The sequence below is a fragment of the Ochotona princeps genome, chromosome 6 (genome assembly GCF_030435755.1).
Source record: "Ochotona princeps isolate mOchPri1 chromosome 6, mOchPri1.hap1, whole genome shotgun sequence".
Lineage (NCBI taxonomy): Eukaryota > Metazoa > Chordata > Mammalia > Lagomorpha > Ochotonidae > Ochotona > Ochotona princeps.
The window spans coordinates 58,689,599-58,717,162 of record NC_080837.1 but is presented as its reverse complement, the minus strand read 5'-3'; the positions used below and the strand labels follow the sequence as shown (position 1 = coordinate 58,717,162).

General features: G+C 36.5%; 1 protein-coding gene across 2 annotated transcripts in view; it reads right to left on the bottom strand.

The window, feature by feature from the left end:
- Window positions 1-27,564, bottom strand: part of MIPOL1 (mirror-image polydactyly 1) — a 267,009-nt gene that overhangs the window by 859 nt on the left and 238,586 nt on the right. The gene's annotated exons all lie outside the window — the stretch shown is intronic.

Here is a 27,564-nt window from a genome sequence, read left to right as displayed (position 1 = left end):
TGAGAGACACTTCAGTGCAGAGTGCCAAGTATTTCAGGTTAAAAAAAAAACAGTGACAACACAAACTTTACCTCAAATCCTCAGATTATGTCAGCATTAGATGCCTCAAGAAGTATACATGGTATTCATTCTAACACATTTACTTGCATTAAGGTTGTGGGTGAATCATTCACTGTGCAATGACAGGATGGCACATTAAGTATAGAGTAATTTAAAAATGACTTTTCCTTAGGAGTTGCACCCATTTCAGCATGGAAATACTAACAATCTTACTAACACTTATTATCTACCTATTTAAATAAGTGGCATATTGGTTGATACATTGTATAATTCTATGCATTTTTTTTTTCTTCAGAGTTAGCAATGAAAATAAAACCTGCAGTTAGGTGACTGAGTGGAAAGAATCTCATGTCCCAGTAGCATGAAAATAACTAAAATAAACAAAAAATTTTAAAATGAGGTTCTAACAGTGTCGATGCTACATTATTTTATAAGTTCCTATTTCTTAGTATAGGCTAGGAATTATCATATAGGCTTTTTAGTCAAAGGAAATTGAATTTAGCTGATTACAAAACGGCCAATTAAGCAGAAAACAGAGTCAAAATCCAGAAGTCCATTCTGCAGTGTTTTTTAGGCTACCCTGAGAGCAAAGGGCCCATGCCTGGGGATCCACATGTTTCACTTGGAGAAAGATGACTAAATTTGATCATTGCCTTTCCTTCCTCTGCTTTTCTCTACAGAAAGCATTAAAACCAAAACTATAAATCTTGTTTGATGTTACCGCCCCCCGAAATATTTCTTATGAGTGAAACTCATGCCTAGCAGTTTCATAAATGCAACCTTTCCTCCTCAAAGACTGGGGAGTGACACAGTCCAGTCACTTCAGTTAGCAGTTTGCCTCATTTGTATGGATTCATGCATGAGGGTCCTCTGCAAATAAACACAGCGCAGAACTAGACACTAAAGGAATGGGGCTATTCTTAGTGCCATACTCAAAGGGGTTTCTGGAAGGAATAGATGAACCGACTGCACACAACGCTGGAAACCAGTTTAAGCTTATGGATGATTCTGCACGTATCAAGAAATCCGTTGATAGAAAACAACCAGAGAACAAACTATTTCAGCTTCAGAATCTCTGCTTTAAGAAATGTAGTAATGGTCTTAGAGTAAAATTTTCAATCTTGTCTAAGCTTATTACTACAAATTTCTCAACTGTAAACTATATATAAATACTATATATCTATTAAAACAGTCTAATGAACTAAGTGACGCACTAAAAGATTCATTGCGTTTACAGATCACTCTGTATTAGTTGGACTTTCCTAGTGGTAAAAATGAATGCCATCTCATACGCTCTGAATACTGTGATTCATGGGACTTCATGATCCTTTAAGATGAAGTTCCATTAACTTGAGTTGCGGAGGAGAAAAATGTTACAATTACACAACTACATTATCCAATTTTAAGTTATTATTAAAATCCAATAGTATATTGAATTAATGTTGACAAACAGTTCTCAGCATAAATCTTGACAGGCCATTCATTGTATTTTTTTGCATACAGTTTGTTAAAATTTGACTTAAAATTTATACTAATAATTGCACACATTTATGGGTGTGGTGTGATAATTAGGTACAGAATACATTGTGGAATGAGTATTATTAGGGTAATCAGAATTTCTGTCTCCTTAAATATTTATTATATCTCTGTTTTGGGAGGCTGTCAAAATTCCTTTTTAAGTTCTTTATAAACTATATAATATTTTGTGAGCCACAGTTATCCTATTTTGCTGTAGAACACTAGACCGTATCCCTTCTCTCTAACTGCTTTTTGGTACCTGTTATACAACACCTTTGTATTCCTCCTCCCCACTGCTCTCCCTAATCTCCAGTAGTCTTGGCAATACTATCAGACCAAGTTGCTATTTTCCAGAGGTAGGTAAGAAGATGCTGAATTTGTCTTTCTGTACTTGGCATATTTTGTTTAAAAGCCTTCAGTTCTATCACAAGTGACAGAATTTCCTTCTTTGGTAAAATAGTATTCCACTTCATATGTATACAGCCTATTTTCTTGACTCATCTACTGATGGATATCTTAGTTGATTCTATATCTTTGTGATGGAGAGTGATAAATTTGTGAGTCCAGGTATCTCTTTGATACACTGATTTCCCCCGCTCCTCCACTTTGGATATACTCAGTAGTTGGCTGTTAGATCATAAGGTAGTTTCATTTTCATTTTCTGAGGAATATTGATGCTGTATACAACAATGATTATACTAATTTACATTCTCATGGATAGCTGAGGGAGTTTGCCTTCTTCCTGTCTGTGCCAGCATTTGTTAGCTTTTGCTGCTTAGATAATAGCTATCTAACTGGGTGATAGAATAACTCATTGTGGTTTCTTTGCATTTCCTTGGTGATTAGTGATGCTGAAAATCTTTTCATATAATTGTTAGCTATTTATATGTCTGTTCTTGAGAAATGTCTACTGAAATCAATTGTCCATTTTAAAATTCAAATTTTTTTCCTACTGCTGAGCTCTTTCCATATATGGATACAAATCCTTGTGTACAGAAAATTTTCTCTCATTTGTCTGCTATGAACTTTTTTACTCACTCATTAATTATTCCCATAATGTATATCTAAAAGCATAAGGGTTCATGCCTCTCTCTATTTGTCCTGAGTTACCACAATAACACACTCAGTTCACCATTATAAGTTTAACTTTCTGATACATAAATGTACCATTACAAGTATAGGAAAACATTATAATGTAAAAGTCTAAGCATTCATGGGAATCCCACTATTATTTGGGAGTAAAGCACAATATATATATCCATTCGCTCTCTTTTTTTCTTTGCTGAATAGAAGATTCCTAGCTTAACACAATCCTATTTAAAATTTTTTTTTCCTCTTGTTGGCTGTGTCTTAGGGATCTTACCCAAGAAAATCATGGTCTATGATCAAGTCTTTAGGAATTCTCCTAATTTTTCACCTACTAGATTCATAGCTTTGGGATTTACATTTAAGTCTGATCCATTTTGAGTTTATCTTCACACAATATAAGAGACAACAACATTTATTAAAAACAGCTTTCTTTCCCTAATGATTGTTGTTCACATGCTTGTTAAAGATCAGTTGGATATGGGAGCTTAGCGCAATACCTCAATAGCTAAGTCCTCACCTTGCAAGTGCTGGGACCCCATATAGGGGCTGGTTTGTGTCTTGGCTGTTCCACTTCCCATTCAGCTCCCTGCTTATGGCCCCAGGAAAGCAGCAGAGGATCGCCCAAAACCTTGGGATCCTGAATCCCTGTAGGAGACCTAGAAGAAGATCCTGGCTTCTGGCTTTGAATCGGCTCAGCTTCAGCCATTGCAACTATTTGGGGAATGAACCAGCTGATGGGAGATCTTACTCTCTGTATCTTCTGCTCTCCATAAATCTGATCTGCCTTTCCAATAAAAATAAATGCAGGTTAAAAAAAGATCAGTTGGTTATAATGCATGGATTTCTGGGTTTTAAACTTTTGTTTCAATGGTATCTTAAAATATCATGCTACTAAGGTTAATATGGCTTGATAGTATGTTTTGATATCAGGTATTATGATGCCTACACCTGTATGCTCCCTTTCTCTGGTTCTCCGGTATTTTCTATGAACTTTAGGATTAATATTTCTAGTTCCATGAAGAACTTTGTTGCTATTTTGATTGGGATTGCATTGAATCTGTAGGTTATAGTGTGGACATTGTAACAACTGATTTTTCCGATCTGTGAATGTGTTTTAATTTTCAGTGTCCTTTTTTTATTTGTCATTGTATAGATCATTCACTTGGGTAGTTAGTCTAATATATTTTATTTATTTATTTATTGGCTGCTTTGAATGGGATTTCTTGATTTCTTTCTCACCAAGTTTATTATTGGTGTAATAAAAATGCTACTGTTACAAGGTGACTTTTCTATCCTAAAATTTGACTAAATTTTTTTTATCAGCTCTAACAGTATTGTGGTTTCTATCCTAAAATTTGACTAAATTTCTTTATCAACGCTAACAGTATTGTGGTAGAGTTTTTAGGTTTTCCTTCACCTAGAAACATGTTTTCTGCAACAGGGATATTATGACTTCCTGCTTTTCTATATGGATTTTTTTTTTACTTCTTTCTTATGACTTACTGATCTAAGACATCAATACGAAGTTGAATAAGCATTTTTTGAAATATGTTCTACTTTGTATAATTATTACTACAAATTCAGAATCAGAAGAATCCCAGATTACTTAGGTGGGTCTGTGTCATGTTTCCTTTGGCTTCTGCAAACTTAGTTTCCTTTTGTTTCCTCCCCCCTTTTTTTTTACATTAAGACATTTTCCCATTTAAAACTCTCAAGTTGGGAGGAAGTACTTAACTATAATGTTTTGCAATGTGTCTATTATACATCAACAATTACCAGATCAACCACATTCCCAAGTTTATCCAGGTTGAATGATTTATGAAAATTTGATCTCAGAAATGAGAAAAATGTCAATTACTGACTTTTATAAAAGCTAACTGACTTTTGAAACACAATGAAGTGCCTTTTCCTCTGAAAGAATGGAATACCCTTGCCCAACCTAGGCAGTGCCAACAGGAAGGTAGCTATGTGCCTGTGTGAAGCATCTTGCAGGATTTGCCTACAGGCTATTCTTTAGTGTTCAAATCTATAACATCCTTTAACAATTATGTAGCTCACTAATATGGACTCCATCTGCTCTACATTTTGCTCAGTAACATCTTGCCAAGGGCTTCATAAAATAGAAAAAGAGCAAGATCTAGGACTAGGATTTCTCTAATTCTTCTTTCAAATAGGAAGAAAACAAAACACAGACAATTTTTTATACAAGTTTCTTGGGTAAAATAATGACAAATCTGGGCCAGCTAGTTTCCCTGTTTTTATTTTAGAGCTATATACATTAGGGTGTGGTTTACCAGAGACCCAGAGATTTCAGATTATAGATTATTAGTTATTTATCTTAGTAACATTGGTAAAAAGTTTTACTTAAGTCAAATTGAGACAGTACTTACTGGTATAATTAATCTATTTTACTAATAACACATTGTAAAAGTAATTTCATAGCATTGTACTATCAGGTAATCATAGTTATAAATGATTGTTTATTAATTTCTACATAAACTTGAAAATATATTTATAGCTATATTTTATATATAAATCCTTTTAAGTGTTAATTTCATATTTATATGTCATTATATGGATGTATATACTATGATAGAATGCACAATTTTTCATAAAATAACTTAGATGAACTATAAGTTATTTACCAGTTTTCCTAAGTGTTTTATTTCCATTTTTCATTGATGAATATTGAGATATATTTTTAAGGTAAGTAATACTTAAAAATAACTGAATATGTACCAGGCATTTTAAGAAGTTGTTTATGCATGTACTTAATTTCCATTGATATATTAAATATTATTGATGGATAACAAAAGTATATAAAAGTTCATATGAGCAGAGCTATGCAGTTTGTGGTTATGACATGAGAATATGGTGCCACATCCTTGATCTCTCAAACATGGTACACCCCAAACTCCCAGTCTTAATAGAGGATATTATATGATTTCCAAAAAGAAAATAGAACCTCACTAAAAGAATACCCTCACCATTACATATGTTCAATACTCTTGTTTTCTTCTCACAAGATGTACTGTTTTGTGCTTTTATCACGAGAGCAGGCTGACAAATGAACACACTGTGTGAAAGGCACACGGCACTTGTCACCGTGCTAACACCTCCTGCTTTACCCCCTTTTCTGACAGAAATTCATCACAAGTTTTATAACAAGAACAATAAGACAACTTGTAAAGTGCTCTTCCCTCTTCAGTGATATACTAGAAAACCAGAATTTAAACAATTTCCCCCTGTTGTGACTGAATACTGAATAACTGAATACTGACAAACACTGGATACTATGGAGCGACTGGGATAATCTAAGTTCCTGGGTTTAAACACTTAGATTTTTACACAGGAAATTGAACCTCAGGTTTTGGTGCTTTCTAAAAATGGACTACAGAGGGTTTTGATTAGGAAGTGAAAAATGGATCATCACTCTATGATAAACCAAGCTTTCTTAACCATCAACACAACTCTCTTGTTGATCATAAATCGGCAGATATCTAAAAATATTTGTCTCAAACACAGAACATTTTAAAGAGAGTCATCCAGAGGTCTGCAATATCTGAACAGAAGAGAATGTTGGTGGAGGCATTGAATTAAAAAAAGTCCAGAAGTAACTTTTAGTGCTATTGCACTTAATAAGCCAACAGTATGATAATAATGTAAAGATCTTAGATATGATTACTCTAGGATGTTTTTATGCCATTGCTACAGGAAACATGACTGGCAGCCAGTCTCCCCTGACTGACTTATGCTAAGTCAGCAGCTCTAACTCCAACTTCTTGAAGAGAACTAGGGCTGGGGAGTGAAATAAGTGTTTCTTGCCACATGGGAGGTCCAGGAGGATTTCTCCAGGGAAAAGTTTACTGACTTCTGCCTCAGGGATGGTATAAAGGACTTACCTGCACCATTATGATCAGCTGGTGGTGACCTCCTTTTACCTGTCAGCTGAGAAGAACCTAAGAATCTCATCAAAGTTCCTGTCAGTGGTAACCAAGTAGGTGACAGTCTACTTCAGCTTATCATGATCATAAATAAAAACAGAATCTGTCACTAATATGCGCTTTTCATCCTTCTTTGCTGGGTGCAGCATGCCAATTCTCTGGCTGTGTACTATTATCATCCACAATGCAAAAGGGTAATTTTTTGTGGGCTCATAACCATTGCAAGCATTAATTTCCTTGTTTCAATCAAGATGGTCTTTAACACTGTCCACTGGAAGGACAACTAACATTTCACTACCAAACTGTGGTGCTGGCTTTGCAGCTCTGCCCAAGTTGATGGCGCACATGACGGTAAAGTCCCAAGGGTGGGGGAAGAGAAGGCTCCATGTGTTTCCCAGAAAGTTGGGGGGAGTGGATGTAGCCATTGGTGACACTCACCTTCAAGTTGGGCACCTCATGCCCAGAAAGAGAAGAGTGTCACAGTGGTAGTGATGATGTGAAGTGGGATAAACAGGCCCAGATACATTGCTGCTGGCTGATTCTGGGCATGAGGTCATAGACTGCATTTCTGAAAATGATTTTTTGTAATTTGGATGTCAGCTATTTCCTTCTATTTGATTAATATGGCTAGGACCTCAGCACAGTGTTAAATAAAAAAGTGACGAGACTGCATTTTTGTCTTGCTTCAGAACTTAGAAAGCGTTCAGGTTTTCCCAATTCAGTGTGATACCAGCTATGGGTTTATTTTACCTTTAAGTGACCTTTATTGTGTTGAGTTTCATTCCTGCTACATCAAATTCATTCAGAGTTTCCTTTTTTTTTTCTTTATCATGAAGGGATCTCAAAACTTTATCAAACGTTTTATTTCTGCAACTATTGAGATGATCATATGGCTTTCGTCTTTTGCTGTCAATGTGGCATATTTTATTTATTGATTGGCATATATTGAACTACCTTTGCAACTCTGCCATGGATCTCACTTGGTCACAGTGAATTATCCTTTCAGTGTGCTGTTGAATTTTGCTTGTTAGTACTTTGCTGAGGATTTATATCTGTGTTCACTGCAGTCATTGGTGCATGGGTTTCTTCTTGTGTTGTGCCTTCTGATCTTGGTATTAGGCGAAGGCTGGACTCATTGAATGAGTCTGAATTAACTCCCTCAAGTTAGGAAAGAAACGACCTTGGTTGTTTAAAACTTTTGTAGAATTCAACAGTGAAATGATCTGGTCCTGAACTTTTCTTTAATATCTGGACATGATTTGAAAAAAGCTTTTTTTTCTTTCAGTAAGAAACCTTACCTACCTACTATTCAGCAAAAACATGCCAGTCTTAGCTTTAAGTTTTGATCAATACTCAGGAAATAGAGTTTATAAATTACCATTTTTCTTAAAAATGATTTTGGATCATATTTTTTCTGCACTGCTTGTTTCATGGTGACAGTAACACTCATTTAGGCTAGTTGTGGTACAGTACTATGAAAGTGAAAAAGTTTGTTTTAATTACTCAGAGAAAAGCCTTATGTGAAAATAATAATCATTAAAGTATAATTCTACTGATAATAGGGAAGATAATGCCCCAGAAAACCAAAATGAAATTCTGAACTCAATGTATACAGATAATAATTACCTCACTTCCCGTCAAGAATCTAGGCCCTTTAGATTCTATTCCAAATGACACTGAATACTTGCCCTCAATTTTTTGATAATGTGATTTTTTTTAAAAGTATGTTTGTATTATTATAATACAAAGCTCTAATTCAAATCTGTGGATATCTAGTAGAGGAATCAGGTAGCAATTGATAGATAAGAAACAATATTTTGGGTTTTACATTTTCTCTTAAATGATGATGGGAATATGTTGTCTATATAAGTAAGACTACAACTAGTCAAAGTACTGGCTGGATCTGTGTATATCTTGAAAAGAACAGGATAAAAATAAGAAAATGTTGGGAAATGTAACCAACCACATTTAGTTTTAAAGCATTAGTACCACACATTTATTATTTAATTTGTTCCCTACCATCACTTTCATATTAATCAAACCTAATCCTGACTTGCTTCATATTTTGAAATTAAGCAAAAATCTTGGAATCATCTTTGAGATTAAAGATAATACAAATAAAGCTTAGTTCACATATATTCAGTTGTGCCCAGATGAGGTAAATGACATTTTAAAACCAAAGTACACAAGGCACTGAAAAGTCATGATGTCATTAGTATTTATTTAAGTGAATCACAAACATCAGACACATAACAATAAAAATCCAGAAAACTTTGCATTAGTTACTTTTGCTTCACCCATCGAAAAATTGTAACTTGGAGAAGGACTGAAACTTCATTTCCTTCTTTGTAGCTTTTCTAAGAAACTTCTCCTTCATGCCTTGGATTTTAAAGTAACCTTGATATACTTTTACCCCTGGCTTATTCAAGACTTTGTAAGTCAGATGTCTGGATTGTCCGCTGGATTCCAATTAAGTCTGTGGCAGTTCTAGTGCAGTGGATGATACTATTAGGGAAGTACTTAACAGAAGATAATCGAGTTATTTTGCCTAAGCCTCTAACTTAACATCAGAAAATGATTGAGATAATGGAATGAATTAAGATCAAGTGACAATTTTATTATTTCCCTTTGCCTATCAGGGTATATTTAAATCACATGGAAGATTCTCAAAGAAGCCACACCAATGACAGCGCCGTGAAGCTACTTGAAGATAAGGCAATGAGCGTTTTCTTCTGGTAACTAACAGAACAGGAACTTAGCAATACAATTATATGTTCCAGAAATAAGACAGAATATCATTTACATTCTTAATTTTAAAGTAATGGAAAGTTTGATGATGATTTCTTAAAGTATATTTCTAGAATAAGCAAAGTCAATTACTTTGACCTGTAGCAGATATTTTGATTGATGAAGGGCCTCTGCAGAAGGGTATTAAAGGATCAAACAGTTATCAGACCATATTTCTCCCAATGAAAAGAAAAAGTTTTGGGAAGTTGGTGGCAACGATGTTAGAAATTTACCACCAGTCAGAGAACTGAGTGAAGGTCAGCCTGTTTGCACCAAGAACAACTTTAGTTTCTGGCAACAATTAATCACTGATTCTCAAAAGCAGCATCTTTGTTTCTTCTTTTTTATTTCATCATTTATCAGCAAGGTGAAACACACACACAAAGGCATGAAATTGCCATAATTGTGTTTGCTTGCACATCTTCTGTGGCAGAAGCATCAGTGTCAAATAAGCAGGCATATGACAGAATGTGGGAAAAACTAAACCGATAGCAAGGACACTATTTCAACTATTGCACTCAAATATGTTTTTCAGGTCAAGCCCAGAAGATGCACATATTAGTAGTATTTTGAAATGTATGTCAATTACTGGGCAAGTTGCTCTCTTTCCTTTGTTCTGGTGTTTCTGTCTTGACTCTGTTCTCCAGCATCTAAGACAACCCACAAGGGACATTTGCAGAAGTTATATACGAAGGCACAGAAAAGACCTTTATGAAATGGACTGTTCATGGTTATATCATTGCTGTATTTAAAACATTACACTTTCAGTACTTTTAGGGTCTATTTTTGATAAATATTAAGATTCATCTATATCTTCTTATGAAAAACTGCTTCAAAACTGTTCCATTGTATTGTTCTCAAAACATTTTTCCCCTGTGAAAGATTCTTTGGTTTCAATATGAAGATACAATGAATAGATGATTCATTTTATTCACGATATTAGATTTTTAGGTAATCATTGCTTCTTTCTGGCAGTTTAAAATTGCTTATTATTGGAGGCTGATTCCATTGACGCAGTAGGCTAAGCCTGCAGTGCTGGCAGCCCATATTGGTGCCAGTTTGTTTCCCAGTTGCTCCACTGTTAGCTTTCTCCTTGTAGCCCGGGAAAGCAATGGAGGATGGCTCAGTTCCCTGGGCCCCTGCACCCATATGGGAAAACTAGAGAAAGCTCCTAAATCCTTGCTTTAGATCAGCCCAGCTCTGAGAATTAAGGCCTTTTGGGGAGTGAACCAGCAGATGGAAGATATCTCTCTTTCTTTCTGTAAACTTGCTTTTCAAATAAATAAAATAAATCTTAAAACAGTTTCCACATTCAAAAAAATTGTATGTTATTGAACTTAGATATTTCATATAGTCTTAGATTTAAGACTATATGTTTATTAATTTATAATGTGCAGTTATTTTTATTTGAAAGAGAAACATACAGCAAGAGGGAGGGAGGGAGATAGAAAGAGATAAAGATCTTCCATATACTGATTAATTCTCTGAATGTCCGCAATGACCATGCTGGGCCTGAACTCAATCCAAATGTCCCACAAGGATGGCATGGACCCTGGCCCTTGAATTTGCACTTTCTGCTTTCCAAATTACATATTTGCATGATACTGAAATCAGTTGTGGAACTGGGACTTGAACTAACCCTAACCATTTCGCCAAATGTCTGTCCCTGAGTCTTAAATCTTTTTTATATAAGAGAAATCCAACTTTATAGAACATGCAAATTTAGTTAAGTAATAATCTTAACAAAGGCAGGTTATTATGTAGTGTTATGATGCATGCTTATCACAGAAGATACTTTAACTGATACTGTTCACGCCACAACATATATAGACAAAGGAAAAGGTTATCAAATGTTGAATGAAACTGATTTATATTTTCTTTGATCCCCAAAACACTGTGAAATTCAAACATGTACATATTTTAAATTTTATTTTATTTTCTTTTTTACATCATGGACTGAGAATTGTGGAAGCAGAGACAGACTAATATTATTTTTACTGGGCTTTCCCCAATCTCTTTTTTTTATGTCACTTGTATTTATAATTCCCATTCTTTAATATCTAATCATTTCACAGTAATTTTCATGCACTATAGATGACCAAAAATTAAATCACAGGCATTTTTCTCTACGTGTGAAGCGTTTGTATTAAGGGTTAGGGAACTTTATTCTCAATAGCTAGCTTATGCTTTGGTAGAAACTGACATAGGGATATGCTAATTCATCCAAACTGACAGGATACTATTTGGTAAACTGCATCACCAACCTGAATTACAATGGTCTGAAGTGTGAAATATTGAAAGTTTTTTTCTTTTTAAAGATTTATTTATTTTTATTTCAAAGGCAGATTTTACAGACAGAGAAGGACAAGAACACACACACACACCAAAAAGAGAAAGGGAGAAAGGAGAGAGATCTTCCATATTCTGGTTCGCTACCCAAATGGCTGCAAGGGCCACAGCTGAGCTGATTCCAAACTGGGAGCCAGGAGCCTCGTCCTGGTCTCCTACGTGGGTTCCAGGGTCTAAAGACTTGGATCATGTTCCCTTGCCATTGCAGGCCGTATGTAGAAAGCTGGATGGGAAGTGGAGCAACTGGGACACAAACCAGCATCCAAGTGGCATGTTGGCACTAGCAGGCGGAGCATTAGCCTACTGTATGCCACGACACCAGACCCAAAACTTGCTTATGTTTTTACTGACAAAGAAAATTTTCAAATGCTTTTTAAAAAAATATTTTATAGTATTTGCATTAACATTATACATAGGTCTTTGAATTTCTAGGAATTACCTAAATTAAGCAAAGATAATAAATAAGGCCTATATATTTCTAATGATTATTTATGGAGTACTAGTGGAAATTCTGTTAGATCAGGGTAAACTATCATTTTCTTATCTTACTTGAGAGACAAATTCCCATGTGAGGGAAAGAGAACAGATTCAAAATTGTTTCCTAATCTAATCCTTGAGGATTTTCCCCAACACATAATACATAAGACCTGTCACTTATTATTTTTTCTTAGATTCTGTTAGCTTTGGGCAATGTGCAGTGTCTGCCTCTTTTGATATCAGATGTATTATCTAAATTTTGTATAACTACTTCTTGAGCAACTGCAAAACATTTGTGCACAGTTGGTATGAGTCTTTGCTAATGGGCCATCTTTATTCTGTCCCTTCTTAAACAGAATAACAAAATTCTTTCTACATGCTGCTTTCAGAACTTCTTAAAAAAGATTTATTTATTTTTATTGCAAAGCCAGATATACAGAGAGGAGGACACAGAGAGAGAAATATCTTCCTTCTGATGATTCGCTCCCCAAGTGACTGCAATGGCCACAGCTTAGCCATTCAGAAGCAAGGAGCCAGAAGCTCTTCCAGCCCGTATTCGACTGCTTTCCCAGGACAAAAGCAGGGAGCTGGATTGGAAACGGGGCTTCTGGGATTAGAACCAGCGCCCTTAGGGTATCCCAGCACATTCAAGGTGAGGACTTTAACCACTAGGCCACAGCACCAGGCCCTCAGAACTCTTAAATATCCACACACCTGCCTTGTTCACATAGTTCTTTCCGGTCTGAACACAACAGCCTGAGCACTCCTTGGCTGCCTCTGAAAAAACGCCTCCTTGAACTGTAGCGTTGACAGGCAGCCTATCTTTGAATGCTTTGAGTTGTAGCTCTTCAGAATAATTTTTATGAGTCAGAGTAACTTTTGGACATTCTGTTCGCAATAAACTCCGCAGAAAGTTCAATTACATGAGAAAGGGGGTTATAGGATCCGAATTGCTCTCATTTCAAAGAAATACCCATGCATATTTCTATTATCCTCCGAGAAAAATGCTTAGAAGCACTTCATGCTTTTGCAGTGAAGTTTTGGAAGCCCATTTTTATGAGTTTTATATCTGACACCTTGTATTATTATTCTCAAACTGAACTTCACTTTTTTGTCATAAGTTTATTAGGAGTATACAAAAAGGATATGAAATTAGTTCTTAGCATTGAACTAAAGATTTTATTAATGGTACTATGTTGTTAAAATCTCTTAAGCAAAAAAGCTTAAAATACAGAATTCTAAAAAAAATATATAGACTGATTTCCCTTCCATACCTCTTTGGTCACCAAATCCTATTTTCTGTACAGTATTTGTGATATGAACATCTTTCTCGTTCTCACACCCACCAGTCTTTTTTTTTTTTCTTATTGGCAAGTCAGATATATAGAGAGAAGGAGAGATAGAGAGAAAAATATTCCATTCACTGGATCACTCCTCAAGTGGCTGCAATGGCCAGAGCTGAGCCAATCCGAAACTAGGAGCCAGGAGCTTCTTGCGGGTCTCCCATGCGGGTGCAGGGTCACAAGGCTTTGGGGTGTTTGCTGCTTTCCCAAGACACAAGCAGGGAGTTGGAAGGGAAGTGGAGCAGTTGGAATATGAACCCATGCCCATAATGGGATACCAGTGCATACAAGGTGAGGGCTTTATGCACTATGCTACTATGCTGGGGGCCTCACCTGCCAGTCTTTAGTGCAGTCCCAGTAGTTATACCAATACTAGATTAATACTGCTTCCTAGTTGATAATCTTACTTTTATCACCTACCTGCTTCAATTAATTTTCAATGCCAAGCAAGGAAATAATGTGTTCGAAGTTTTATTTCCATCAAATATTCACTGCTGTCTTATAAACACCATAATGGGCTTTTATTTTCTATTCAAGGAAATCTGAATGCTTTTGCATACTTGTGAAATGGCTTGATGATCCAGCCTGATCTCCTCTATTTGATGTATTCCTTGTTCTTCCTTTATCCTGCTTTTCTCTACATTGGACTCTTTTCTTTATGCTAATCCATATACCACCCTTTCTCCAGGGGTAAGTTCACCTTTCTTCAGAACTTGTTTCTTGGGCCTGGTGCAGTAGCCTAGTGGCTAAGGTCCTCACCTTGCACGCGCTGGGATCCCATATGGAGTCTGGTTCTAATCCCAGCAGCCCTGCTTCCCATCCAGCTCCCTGCTTGTAGCCTGGGAAAGCAATGGAGGATGGCCCAAAGCCTTGGGACTCTGCACCCCCATGGGAGACCCAGAAGGGCTCCTGTCTTCTGGCTTCGGATTGGCTCAGCTTTGGCCACTGTGGCTGATGGGGAGTGAATCATTGGATGGAAGATCTACCTCTCTATATATCTGACTTTACAATTAAACAAATACTTCTTTCTCTATATATTACCTGCCATTCTATTCCATGAAATAAGAAATGAATAAATTATATATCAATATATCACTAGTTTTATAAACAGATATAATTATTCTAATTGCAGGTATTTGTACAATCTCAAAATATTTAACTACAAATACGCTCACTGCAGTAGTATTTGGAATCAATGTTATAATCTTCTTGCAGGCAAGGGTGGCAGGGAACACTTCTAAAATGCCCCAGCAAACTTGACAAAGCTAAGTATACAAGACAAATTTTTCCAAGAAAATCAGTCTTTCCCCACATGTTGTAACATTAGTAAAGAAAGATGAAATGTAATTAAAATCTGTTTATTTTCTTTTTTCCTACAGCAGTCCATGCTCTCCATTAAAATTCTTTCCAAAAATTGATAAAATCATTTCAATGCTAAATAGTAGACAATCTTTGTATTAATGCTGAGTAGAAAGGTGTCGCTTACTGTAAAGGAAGAGTTTCCTCCTATTCATACAGCCACATTTCCATGGGCATAGTCTTCCAATGCGACATTCAGGCACACAGAGATTCACCTCACAATGAAGCTGCTGAAAGCCCGAGTCCCCTGCCTTGACATGCTTCCTGAGAACCGAGCACGACACAGCTGCCCTTAGAGCAAGCCGTTTGCTGCCTTCTGAACTCTCTCAATTCACTCCTACTAGTGAGTGCAGCTCACTGAATCTGTATTGCCATGGTCATTTACCATATTTACCACAGACACACATAGCAGATGAAATGAGTACTTTAAAGTGTTTTGTTTATCAAAGAAATATTTATTATTTCTCTTAGTCAAGACAAGCACAGTAGATCACTAGTAAAGTTTATCACAGGAGTACTGAAGAGATTTTGCAAATTTCTATTTCTCTCTTTCTATTCCTACTTAATATTTTGCTAAAATCACCACGGGCTTTAAGGATCTTAGGAAACTGAGAGTGTAAGATTTAAGAGTGATATGTAACTGTGTGGCCATAAAGTTTATATATATCTATATATTTATATATATATATATATATATATAGATAGATAGATAGATAGATAGATTTTGTGTGTGTGTGTGTGTGCGTGTGTGTGTGTGTGTAGGTGTCAGAATTTTATTTCTTACTAGCCAGACATATATCAAAGATAAATTAAGGGGACATATGGTACACATAGAATAATTACTTGCTTCATTATTTCTTAACATCGTAAATGAAGGCTGTATATTGTTACTAATTAAGTAGCTGTAATATCCATAAGAAAGACACAGATTTCCTTTTACAGGCAAGGCTATTTCAGGTGCTTCCCTTTAAACATCCACACCTAAGTGAAGTTAATCTAGCTTCAAACCTTTCATTATGTTTTGATCCTGTTTGTTTTATCTTTGAAGGATATTTGCCTTGGAAGAAGAGATTTATGGCTGAACAACTATGACTAAACAGCTTATTTGCTAAGATACACCAATTTGAATTAGCATTAAAGTATGAAAACTCTTACCTACCGGGCTTTTAATTAATAAAAGCAATGATTTGTTTAATGAAAAAGAAAGCACACAAAGAGGAAGCTTATCAACAGTTCAAATGATTTTTAGAAGGTAACCATAAATAATAACCAAAAAACCCTCACACATGCAAATCAAATGACAGCCAACTAACTGCTCTAGATATCATAAGATTATAATTTAACAAATCTGGCATTGCAAAAGAAAAAATTCTGTTAAAAAATTGTGTCTGTGCAGTTATAAACCAGAAAAAATGCTTATAGCGAATGTAAAAACTCTAATTTATTTACTATTCACAATCTTCTTACAAAAAATGAATTAGCAGTCCAATACAGAAAAAGGAAAAATCATAAGGCATTCACACAATGAAAATATATTGCCAGGTAAATAATTTCAAAATGTGTAATGGTGCCCCTAATTAAGGGGATGCATAATACAATGAGATGCAATTTTTCACTCTCAGATTGAAAGGTTAACAGCTTATAAAATAATGGTGAAAGCTTAGGGAGACAAGCACTAATGTAGATGATTAGCTAATACAACTTTTTAACAGCCCAGTCATGGGGCAGCAGCTGAGCCAAGCAGTCAGGATGCTGTCGGGTCGGTCCAGCATTGCGGTGTGCATGTTAAACTGCCACTTGGAATGTGAGTATCCCTTAGTTTGAGTTCTGACTGCTCCACTTCTGATAGTTTCCTGATAATGTAATGGGGGATCCGTGGATGATGGACCAAATTTCTTGAGTGACTGCCACCCCATGAAACCTGGATGGAGTTTCTGATTCCTAGCTTCAGCCGGACCCACCTCTGGCTGTTGTGGCCATTGGAGAGTGAACCAGTGAACTAGTAAATGGAATCTCTCTCTTCCTCACCAAACCCAACCAAACTAAAAAAGGAGTGCTTATGTTTAAGTTCCAAGTCTGCTCCCAATTCCAGGTTCCTGTTGTGTACACCCTGGGAGGCAGCAGAAGGTGGCTCAATTACTTGGGTCCCTGATGTTCATTTGGGACTGGATTAAGTTCTTAAGTTTCAGGCTTTGACCTTACTCAACCCTAATCAGCAAATGGGAGATGTATCTTTTTCAAATAAATAAATACATTCAGAAAAGTTGTATTTAAAGGAGAAAAATAACATACACTTAATTTGCCAAAGTTGATCTAACAAAAGGGCTACATAAAAATATGTTTAAGGAAGATTGTTCGTTTACAGCATGTATGTAACAACACAATAAAAACAAGTCCTCAATTCTTACCTTACAGAACTTGTACTCTATGCCACAAAAGATACAAGGATAGTATAGCTTTTTAAGATTCAAAACCTACTTTCACAATGTTTTTGTAAGTGGGAAATACTAATCAGCACTTCTAGTTCTGAAAGTCTCTGAGAAAGCTGATTAGTTTGAAGAAACTGAAACTTCAAGGTTAAGTTTTTTTTGAGCACTCTTAAGATGCATAAGTTTGCTTTTACTTTTCTTGGGAGCATCAGTTGAGTCTTACTTTATGAACAGACAAAATGCTTGCATGAAGCACATGAGAGAGGGTGGGGATTGCGGACAGGAGGGAGGTTAGGGGATGAAGTAACACTATACCCTTTAAAGTGTATTGTGAAATAGCAGATATTTGTTCACATGGTATGAATAGAGTAATTTGTTTTGAAAAAAAAAAGTGAAGATGTGTGTCGGGGAGGGTGTCAAATAACTTTCATTAGGGTTTCAATGGCAACTTAAGGTTTTAAAAATGATTTTGTGGGCCTGGCCCGGTAGCCTAGTGGCTAAAGTCCTTGCCTTGTATCCACTGGGATCCCAGGATGGGTGCTGACTGCTCCACTTCCCATCCAGCTCCCTGCTGGTGACCTGGGAAAGCAGTAGAAGATGACCCAAAGCCTTGGGACCCTGCACCCACATGGGAGACCTGGAAGAGGCGCCTGGCTCCTGGCTTCGATTGCTTCGGCTCTGGCTGTGGCGGCCACTTCGGGAGTGAACCAGCAGAAGCTCTTTCTGTGCTTTCTGTGAATCTGCCTTTTCAATAAAAATAAATCTTTTAAGAAAAAAGTTGTGTCTATATTTGCCTGTATTTTTCTCAGTTGTCAACCTTCTGTGGCTGGGGAGACTATGTAATAAAAGTAAATCTGTAAAAAAAAAAAAGTAAGTCTGGGTAGGGCACAGTGGTCTAGTGGCTAAATCTTTGCCTTGCAACTGCTGGGATCCCACATAGGCACCGGTTTTTGTCCAGGTTGTTCCACTTCCTGTCCAGCTCCCTGCTTGTGGTCTGGAAAACCAGTAGAGGATGGCCCAAAGCCTTGGGACCCTGCACTTGCATGGGAAACCTGGAAGAAACTCCAGGCTCCTGGCTTTGGTTCAGCTCAGCTCCAGCTGTGTAGCCAGCTGGGGAATGAACCAACAGACAGAAGAGCTTTTTCTGTCTCTCCTCTTTATAAATCTACCTTTCCAATAAAGAAAAAATATTATAAAAAGTACCTCTTTTTCAGAGCAAAATCACAAATCCTCTTTTCAAAAAAAAAATACCTCACTGCATAGCATTTGACTTTTAAATTTTTATTTAACTCAAACTATAGGTGGTTACATATTCTAGAAAAAAATGAAATTTAACTGAATAGTGAGATTCTAGAAATAAAATTCTAACAACAAAGTAACACATTTTGAGGAAAATGTTGAAATAAAAATTCTCAGTTGTGAAAAATTCTTCCTGATAAACTCAGCCTCATTTGTTAAATTAGTGCATCAATTGGCATTATAAAGCAACATTTATTCAACCAGAGGTGTGGCATAAGCTTAGAGAGGCTAAATGTAATTATTTCTAAAACTTGTACATAAAGTATTACGTTTTTTGTGGCTCTCCTGTCTATACTAAACATTTGGCAGGCAATAATCACTCAGAAGCACTATGATAAAGAAGCCATTAGAAATATCTGCTACTTATCCCCACTGGTATTGTTTATTACAAAGGGATGAATGATACAATACCAAGAGAAAAAGATACAAGTGCTGGGTTCCTTCGCTTAATTGCAATGATTAATGTTATTGGCTATTTAAACATTTCCACTGGGTATTGCAACAATTAATTTATAAAGTCTATCTTTTCCATTAACAAATAGGCTATCTTCATTGCCTTAAAAGACAGGTTCTAAGTTCAGAAAGCTCTGACAAGCCAGAAATGTTTCATAACTTTGCTGGAAACTCATGTGTCATGATTTGATCTGATTTAGGTTGATAAATCCAATATCTCACTTCATAATTAATCACCTGTTTGGGTTAAGTCTCTGGAACAACTCACCAGCTTATACAACAAAAGAGCATCTACACTGTATGTTCTAAGAGATACTGAAAAGTTGCGCATTCTGAAATAGACTTGAGGGTGGATCTGATTAGTTTCTGTGTTATTTCTTTATTAAGTGAACAATATCAAGTACGCTATATACAGCAAATACAATATTTTAAAATCATGTTTTTCAGGGGGCTGAATACCCAATTTTAGATTTCTTTTCAATGGTATGCTTTAACAGGCAACCAAGAGTCCTAGAAATGAAAGCCAAAGCTAAATGCAACATATGCTTTTTCATAACTAAAACACCTTCCTTGACTTACATATGGTTCCCACTGCAGTTTCCTTAAGTGCCTTGTTTCCCCGGTTGTGACTGCTGTGTATCTGTCAGCCCTCTTATCCCCTGGCTGGACTGTAAGTCAGTGACAGCAGGTTTGTCCTGTCTAACTCAGGTCGGGGTGCATGGTACATGCCTGATGAAAAAAGACTGAATTGGAGACAAGGAATATGTTTCAAAGACTTTTCTAAGAATCTTCAAAGAATTCAAAGTACTTAGAGAAGAGCAGGTACTCTTCTCATCCAACTTCCGCCCATTTATTATTTCAAGTTCTCTTTATTCTTATTTCATCAAATTATGCAAGCAGTTGTCCAATCACTGATACTTCTACTATGGAAATAATCATGCTCATTTCATTTCAATTATCTTTTTGTAAGCTTTCAATTTAATTACTAATAATCTTCACTTTCTACTTGAATTTCTATTGATAATGTTTTTAACACTGTGCTCATAAGGAACAGCATCAATGTCAATGACAAACTGATACGAAATCTCAGTGAAACTGCTTTGTCTGAGTATGCACTCAAATACTGTCAACTGGCTTTCTCTAGTCACCATAGCTGAGGACATTGACTGTCTTCTTGTTTGTACTAGTAAAGCTGGTTTAAATTCCAAGTCAAAGTTCCTCTATATTTATCTTCCTTTGAAAGAGGTAGAATTTTGATTCCTTCATTATTTTTTACGCAAGCTAGTGGCACTTTGAGTTTTAAAATATGAATAAGTGTGAGTAAGAATGTGGCCAGAACTGACAGTAAGACAGACAGACCCTGCCAACTGCTTGTTCATCATCTTAATTTCTGAATATTTATGGCACTCGATTTAATTCTGCTCCAAGATTTGGTTTCTTCAGAGGTTCTGACCTTGCTGTGACCTTTGGTTTGTTTAGACAGATTTTGCAGATTTTCAGAGAATGGTGATGGCATCAGAAGGTTAGATAGTGATTCCGTATTTGCTCCTAACTGTCAGTGACTCAGGAAGCAATACGAGTAACAGGCTGTCTTACAGACCAGCAGTTCTCAAAGGCTCAATGAAGGCAACTTTTTTTTTTTTTCAAAACTTTGTGAGAGGCAGCTTCTGAAATGGCCCCCAAAGGATTCCTGCCTTTTGGTATTCACATCATTGTGTAATCCCCTTTCCTTTTGGTGTGAGTCGGATCTGGTGACCGCTTCCAATGAACAGGATAATGCAGCAGTGATGGGCTGCTATTACTGTGATTAGGTTACAAGAACAATGACTTCCATTCTGTTAGCCTATTCTCCCCAGACCTTTTGCTTGTCCATCCTGATGAAGACAACTGCCATGTTATGAGATGGCGTAAGGAGAGGCTAACACAGTGAAGAATCAAAAGAGGCCTTGAGTGTAAAAGGAACAGAGGCCTTAGTAGAACAGACTTTGAAGAAATCAATCCTGAAAACAACCATGTAGATCACCCAGGAAGCAAGCCCTCCAGGCAATGACAGTCTCAGCAGAGGCTTCAAAGTCAGAGGCTCTAGCTCTGACACACTGAGCTTCTTGACTACCCCTCCCCAACCCAAGACACTGCTGAAAGCCACTAAATATTGCAGTGACTTCTTATACAGTGATAGACAATTAGACTCATGTGAACTTCAAAAGCAAAAACATTTTTAGCTTGAAATAAAATTAACACAAAATTATGGTTTCAGATTACATAATTTGATTAATATATGCATTACATTAAAAATTCTTAAATATTTACATAGTTGAAAGGGAGGCACACTTATGTGCATTTCTGATTAGGGTTGGGACAGTTGAGGCATGGAGGAAGGTAGATGGGGAAAATGTTGCAACTATTTTCTCCTGTGTCATTCAGTAGCATGTTATTTAACTTCATGTTGTTGTGAATTTTCTATTTTTCCTCCTGTTGTTGATTTTGTTTTATGGCTTTTCATTTAACGGGATGTATAATAACTGTGCAATGGAGACTGTCATATCCAGATGTGAAGATACAAAAAAATTCAGTATGTATCTCTACTTACAAACCCAAGGTGGATTCCCAATGAAACTGTTAAATGTATCCGGCCAATAGGATTCTGGACTCTGCCATTGTCCATGCCTACAATGTCAGGATACACTTAAATGGCAGAATGATGGACTTATAAATGATTATGAAGGACTATACTATTGTACTAACATAGGAGAAATCAGTGTGTGTATATATGGGGGCGGGGGCAAGGGAAGGGAAAGCCCTGAGCCTACAGAGCTGTATCATAAAGTCAATATGTTGCAAAGTTTGCCCAGAAAAGTAGTCCAAACTGTTCTACTTTCCAACCTCTACTGAGGTACTAAACATCCTCTGCTAGCCTAGGTGAGCTGGCTCTCATGTCCCCCATGTGCATCTGGGCATGCTGATTACTGAACAGGCATCAGCAACAGGGAGGCCTATCCCTACACATGTACTCCAAGGTCAGACCACATATAGTGTGATTTTTCCTGTGGCGAGGTTCTGAATCCAGCCATCTAGTCGGGGAGTCCCCCAAGGGACTTTGCTTGGGTGACCTCAGATTTGACTCTTGTGTGTGCCAGCTAGTGCAGGGTCATGTGTTGTCTGTCACTTGTACCAGCCAACACACATACAGGTGGATGCCCACAGTTTCCCTACCAGGCCTGCTCCCATTCCTCAGCCCCAGCTGTTGTGTTTCACAGTGCGAGCTGCAGCCTAGCATGGGAGTTTCCCAAGTTCCCCTACAGGGCTCAGGATCTCATGCGTGTCATAGCCCCGTTTGGTATGCTCTGCCTTCAGTCCTGGCCTTTGCATGTGCCAATGCGTGCTGCAGTCCCACAGAAACAAGCCCATAAGTCACTTACAAAATCTGTCCCTGGGGCTTGGTGTTGGGTCAATGGCTAAATCCTGAACTTTAAAGTCCTGGGATCCCATATGGGTGCTGGTTTGTGTCCTGGCTGTTCCAATTCCCATTCAGCTCCTTGTTTCTAGCCTGGGAAAGCAGTGGAAGATGGACCAAGCCCTTGGAACCCTGCACCCACATGGGAGATCTGGATGAAGCTTTTGGTCTCTGGCTTCAGATCAGCTCAGCTCTGGCCATTGCAACCAGTTGGGGAGTTAACCAATGAATGACAAATCTTTTCTCTGTTTCTTCAGTTGGCTTTTCTAAAGGGTGAAAGGTGTGAAGGTTTTCTTGTTTGATTATTATGTTTATGCATATCCAGTTTCACCAGCACTATTTATTGAAGAGGCTTATCTGTCTTTCAGCACGTTTTTGGTGCCTTTGTGAAAGTCATATGTGCAGATTCATCTTTGGGATTTTTACTTTATTGCATTTACTCTGTTCCATTTGTCTATGCATCTATTTTTTAAAAAAAGACTTATTTACTTTATTGAAAAAGCAGATTTTTATAGAGAGAAGGAGACAGAAGGGAAAGATCGTCCATCTACTGATTCACTTCCCAATTAGCACCAGCCAGAGCTGACCCCATGTGAGGCCAGAAGCCTCTTCCGGGTCCCCCACATGAGATGCTAATGCCTGAAGGTGGAGGATTAGTCTGTTGAGTCACAGTGCCAGCCCCTATGCATCTTTTTTTTTTTGTCATATTATTGTTCTGGTTACAAGAGCTTTACAGTTGAGTCTGATATTGTGATGCTTCCAATTTTGATTTCTGTTCTGGGTTGTTTGGTTGGTTTTTTCAAAGTCTTTAGTGCTTTTACATGAATTTTGACATTTTTCCTAATTATGTGAAAAATGCCATTGATATTGTGATGGGGATTGTGTTGTATATGTATGTTTTAGACAGGAAGACAGGCAGATAGACAGAGCAATCTCAACAGATCTCCCATCTGGTTTACTCCTTAAATGTTTGCTGCAGCTAGGGCTGGGCCAGGCTTAGATGTGAACTGAGAACTGAATCAGGGTGCCTAACATGAGTGGCCAGCACCCAAGACTTTCTTTAAGAAAGAAGGAGGGGGGATGTAGTTATAGGAGAGAAAAAAAGAAAAAAGAGAAAAAGGGAGGAAGGAGGAGAAGGAGGGAGGGAGGGAAAGGAAGAAAGCAAGGAAGGAAAAACAGACAAAAACCATAATAAAGACTAAATGGCCCTGCAAGATCTGATTTTGCATACTATTCCTTCCTCGTTTTTGCTCCTTGCTACCCTCATTTTGCTTTGAAGATCTTCCTTTAGTCTCTTCCACAGAAGAGACTCTCAAATGGAAGACTCCCTCAAACTAATTGCTTTTTATTTGCTCCAGCTTAGCAAAAATCCTTTCCTTAACATAAACGTCAAGTGTATCTCCCTGTTCTACTTCCCTATGGGTCACATGATTTTTTCCTCATACCACTAAACTTAATTTGCAATGATATAGTTATTTGTATACATATTTAATAACTTTTATTTCCTGAAAGATATCATCTAATGAAATCAAAGCACAGTTTGAGCTTTTTTCACTTGTGCCTAGCACAGTGATTGACACACCGTAGATGCTGAAACAAAGAGATGAAACAAATCAATGTCCGCTGTTGTAATTATAATGAGAAAAGTGTTTAAGTCACAGCCAATATGAGTGAAGTGGCTCAAATACTTGACCTGCTTCCTGCTGGGGTGCGGATTCGGCAGAAGCTGGACTGCATGTAGAGGTGGGATTTGGTCCCAGCACTCCAGTATGGGTTGTAGCAACCCAAGAGCATGAGGGACTAACGTGCTGCACCAGTAATGCTCACCTCTAAAGTAAATCTTTGATGCAGTCATCTTAATTCCATCCTAAGAACATTTATACATAATGGTAGAGTTTATTGTGTTTAAATTAGCACTTAAATGATCATTAAAAATTTTGCATGTTTTTTTGCTATCATCATGTGACAAAGAAAGTGCATAAAGTTAATATAAAATTTAATTACTAAGGATAAAAATTTTATTAACATGTCCCAGTTTCATTCCCTAAAGAAGAAATATGATTCACATCTATTAATTTTCCACTAACATGTGGCTCTTCAGGATAACTGCTTAAAATGTATTCCTAGGATATAAATATTTTTATTGTTTTACTATTCTCTGGATTCATTATTCAAAAAATTATGAGAGGTACTACAATCAATTTCTGCTACACATAAACGATGTATCTATGAAAATCAAATGTTTTCAGTGTCAATATAATCATAACATACCTGTTTTTCGAACCCATGTGTTCACTTAGATGGTTTATAACTGCTTTATAGAGATGGGAGTTTATATATTACAATAAGGTTTTTTTAATTGATTTATCAGTTACAGAATACACTAAGCATACTGAGTAAACCAAAAAAGCTGGTTCTGAGGCTAGTATTATGTACGAGCAAATTGTTGAATACCTCAACGCAAAATGAGAATGTTGGCAAAGAAAAAGTAAATCATATTAACTCTACTCCCAAAGACTAATATTTAGTAATTTCACTAACACAAACAATTAGGATTCAGAATTGCATACATTTTCCATAATGAGAAAAATATTTACTTAGTATTTTAAGGTATTTAATCAATTATACTAAACTAGTAAGTGTCATTGAAAAATACTTTAAGGTTTATAATCTTTAACATCTACTTCACATAAAAGATACCTCCAGAAAACAATTCATTTCTTTTAAAAACTTATATTTTCTGGCCCGGTGTGGTAGCCTAGTGGCTAAAGTCTTCATCTTGCAAGTCCCCGCATCCTATATGGGCACTGATTTGTGTCCTGGTGACCCTGCTTTTCATCTTGCTCCATGCTTGTGGCCTTGGAAAGTAGTTGAGGATGGCCCAAAGCCTTGGGACACTGCACCGATGTGAGAGACCCAGAAAAGGTTCCTGGCTCCTGGCTTTGGATCAGCTCAGCTCTGGCCATTGAGGTTACTTGGGGAGTGAATAACCGGACAGAAGATTTTCCTATCTATCTCTCCTCCTCTCTGTATATCTGACTTTCCAATAAAAATAAAATAAATCTGAAAAAAAAAACCACATTTGCATTAACCAACACATTTAGGTAATGTATTAGACTTTCATATGTGTTTCTAGGGCTTTCTGGTTAACGAATAATAAATATATCTTAAAATATTTTGAGTATTTTGAGATAATGTGTTAAGATGAACAAAACACTAAAAACAATACAAGACTACATATTGAAGTTTTCAAATGCATCATTTTTAAATTCTGTACTTTAAAAATTCATAAGACATCATATAGTCAAGGTGGTGATGTTGTTTGTGTTGAACTCTATTTTTGAAGCCAAAGAACAAATTATCATTAAACTTTTTCTTTCTTTCTTTCTTTTTAATAGAATTGGGGGCCAGTGTGATGACTCAACTGACTAATCTTTCACCCGCAAGTGGTATCTATCCTGTATGTGTGCTGGTCTGTATCCTGGCTGCTCCACCTCTGATTCAACTCATTGTTTTTTGCCTGGGAAAGCAGCAGAAGATGACCCATTTCTTGGGACCCCACACCCATGTGGGAGGGCTGGATGAAGCTGCTGGTTTGTAGCTTTACATCAGCTTGGCTTGACCATGGTGGTCATTTGGAAACTGAGGCAGTGCATGGAAGATCTTTCTGTGTCTCATTTCTGTAAAGCTGTCTTTCCAATAAAAATAAATAAGTCTTTAAAAATATACTAAAAATTTGAATGATCTGGGGACTCCTGTGTGAACATGCATGAACAAGTTGAGCTTAAGCAAATCACTAGAGCATGTTCAAGATTCAATACTTCAGTCAGTGTCTCATTCAGCTGAAGATAGTTAGCCAATGTGTTATTTTGGGGCATATTTTATTTCCTTTTCCTGTTGCAAATTATCATTTTAATCTCTAATGAATCACTGAATACTTTTAAAAAGCCCAGATTTCATATTTATATTGAAGTGCTAATTAATTAATTAATATAAATGCACACATTCATCTTAAGAATCCCTTCACTAGAACCATAATTTATGTTTAACCTGATCAAATTTAAGATTTCTAAGTAGCTATTACTTAAAAAACAGTTAAACATATTGGAATATAATTTATTTTTAATATATTAAAGTTCAAAACACCTATAAATATATTGTTTGTGGAAATATTTCATCAGCTAGAGGCTTGAAATGCTCTATTATTTCATTTTAAAAGAAAAATGTTAAGAATTCCAAATATCTCAGAAGCAGTTACTGAATGCTGTAATATATTACTAAATTCAATGTACTTTCTTATTTATATACCATTCCTAATCCAAACTTAATATACCATTGCAAAATTTAGCAAATTATGCCTTTTCTTACATAGCTGAAGTCAAACACTATGTGCTGTTATATATTATGAATATTAAATATTATGTTTAAATAAAACTGATAAGCTAATCAGTGTAAATTAACTTCTTTTCTTATATCAAGGTAAAAAGAATGTTTAAGGCTACCTGGAGAATATGTATTGCTATTAAGGAGATTTAAGAGTCAAGACAAGCTGGGAAATGTTGCTGTAACATTGCTAAGGTTTCTGATCATTTTAAACCCAGAAAAGTTTCAATTAATTGATGGAAGAAGTGAGTCACTGAGTTTTATACTGCTGAGTGAAATGCAGCAAGCGGAATAACTGGTTAGTTTTATTAAGGTATCTTATTAAGATGGCTTATTAAGCTACTCACTATTGTTTTCACAGGGCTTTAGGCTGATACTAAACTTTAAAATGTAGGATTCTTTTCTTCCTAACTTTCATAAAAGTCATATATAATTAGCACTGAATGAAATTTTCTAATGTCAACATCTCAAATTTTGATTAACAGGGACTACAAATCAACCTTATTCAAGTTTAATTCAAAAGACTGGCAACATCCTTTGGGAGACTAGTAGAGATAATATACCAATGCAACTTCAAATTTCAGACTAAGCCAAGGGCCTACAAAGTAAAAGTAATATTC